The 2344-nt window shown below is 42.7% G+C and overlaps 1 non-coding gene across 1 annotated transcript; it reads left to right on the forward strand.

Annotated features, from left to right (window-relative positions):
• Positions 1 to 2108: 2108 nt before the first annotated feature.
• LOC118999327 (U1 spliceosomal RNA) lies at positions 2109 to 2271 on the forward strand. Its single transcript, XR_005069094.1, has one exon. It is a non-coding gene; the product is annotated as a U1 spliceosomal RNA (small nuclear RNA).
• Positions 2272 to 2344: the final 73 nt, after the last annotated feature.

Genomic DNA, 2344 nt, shown 5'->3' on the forward strand with positions numbered 1-2344 from the left:
TCCTTTCCCCTCTAAAGATAAATAAATAAAATAAAAAAATTGAGTGGAACATGAAAACTGACAGAAACAAGACATAAAATAGTAATAATTTAAGGATATCAACATGGATTAACAATTAAGTTGGCAAAGGCATAGACATAGAACGTGATGTTGAATCTTCCTAGACATTGTGGCAAACAGCAGATGCTCAGCAATTAGTTGTTGAATGAATGAGGAATTAAGTCTCAGTATATAAGTACATTTAACACATGGAAAGTTTGCATTTCAATATATTTGGAAAGATTGGATTGTTGAGTAAGAGTGGCAAAATAAGTATCGAACTGGGAGCAAGTGAAGTTGATCACTTATATTACAAAAAAATCAGGCCAAGATGGAAGCATAGGTGGAAACACTGTGCCTTCTCCCACAACCAAGTTTGAAGACAACAAAGTTTAGTAAACCAAAATGCAGCCAAAACACAGAAAATTGAACTATATGGAAGTCCGACAACAACAAACCGTTCACCAAGACGGGTAAGAGGGGTGGAGTCAGCAGCGGAGGAGAGTTGGGTAGGAAAAATCCCCCAACCCTGGTGAGTAGACAGCCATGGTGCAGATCCCAGGTGTCTCAACAGGCAGACCCGGTGAAGGCGTAAGGCGCAGGCTGACCCCAGTCACACATTCGCACGCAGATAAACCAGCAAAGGAGCGAGCAGTGAGACAGACCGCACAGGCCCAAGTCGGGGGGAAGCAGCAGACAGGGCCGTTGTTGCTCCTCTTTGATCCCACCCCCACATACATTGTCACAGCCCAGTGACTGAGTTGCCCCGCCCTGGTGAACACCTAGGGCTCCTCTCCTCATACAGAACAGGCATGAACAGTCCAAAACATCATGGCCCAAGAACTCAAACCCCAGAGGTGATAACTCTAAGCAACCAAGAAATAGCCAACCTCTCAGATGCACAGTTCAAAATACTGGTGATCAGGATGCTCACAGAGCTGGTTGATTTTAGTCACAAATTAGAGGCATGAATGAAGGCTAAACTAATTGAGATGAAGGGAAATGCACAGGAAATCAATAGTGATGGAAAGGAAACTAGGACTCAAATCAATGGAGTGGACCAGAAGGAAGAAAGAAACAACCAGAAAAGAATAAGAAACAGGAATTCAACAAAATGAGGAGAGGCTTAGGAACCTCCAGGACATCTTTAAACGTTCCAACATCCGGATTATAGGGGTACCAGAAGGGAAAGTGAAACAGCCACGAGTGGAAAACTTATTTGAACAAACAATAACGGAGAACATCCCCAGTCTGGCAAAGGAAATAGACTTGCAGGAAATTCAGGAAGCTCAGAGAGTCCCCAAAAAGTTGGACCCAAGAAGGAACACACTGAGGCACATCATAATTACATTAGCCATGATTAAAATGAAGGAGAGAATCCTAGAAGCAGCAAGAGATAAGGGGACAGTCACCTACAAAGGTGTTCCCATCAGACTGTCAGCAGATTTCTCAAAAGAGACCTTACAGGCAAGAAGGGGCTGGAAAGAAGTATTCCAAGTCATGAAATCCAAAGACGTTCAACCAAGATTGCTCTATCCAGCAAACCTTTCATTTAGAATGGAAGGACAGATAAAGTGCTTCTCACATAAGGTCAAATTCAAGGAGTTCATCATCACCAAGCCCTTATTATAGGAAATGTTAAAGGGACTTAACTAAGAAAAAGAAGATAAAAATATGAACAGTAAAGGACAGCAAACTCACAGTTATTAACAACCACACCTAAAACAAAAGCAAACCAAGAGGACAGCTAGATCAGGAGTGGAACCATAGAAATGAAGAACACATGGAGGGTTAGCAACAGGGGCAGGGGGAGGAGGAGAAGAGGGGGAAGGTACAGAAAATAAGTAGCATGGATGGTAGGTATAAAATAGATAGGGGAGAGGGCAAGAATAGTAGGGGAAATATAGAATCTAAAGTACATGAGACACGTGGTCATAAACTAAAGGGGGGGATGGTGGGGAAGGGAGTGTGCAGTGTGGAGGGGAATGAACAGGGGGAATAGAACAAGTGTAATGTCATAATGAATAAAATATATTACAAAAATTCTTATATTAAGGGAGATGGATTTTATACTTTCCTGGCAGGAAAGATACCATGTCATGAAGGTGGTTTTCCCAGGGTGAGGCTCACCCATTGCACTCTGGGTGTGCTGACCCCTGGGATTTCCCCAAATGTGGGAAACTCGACTGCATGATTTGTGGTAGTGGGGGACTGTGTTTGTGCTCTCCCCAAAGAAAAAAGGTACATGGATTCAAATGGGACACTTATGGAAGGAAAGGTGATCTTTAGTCAAATGTGGATATAA

This window comes from Sturnira hondurensis, unplaced genomic scaffold (genome assembly GCF_014824575.4).
Source record: "Sturnira hondurensis isolate 20B ecotype Veracruz unplaced genomic scaffold, ASM1482457v3 Scaffold0014836, whole genome shotgun sequence".
Lineage (NCBI taxonomy): Eukaryota > Metazoa > Chordata > Mammalia > Chiroptera > Phyllostomidae > Sturnira > Sturnira hondurensis.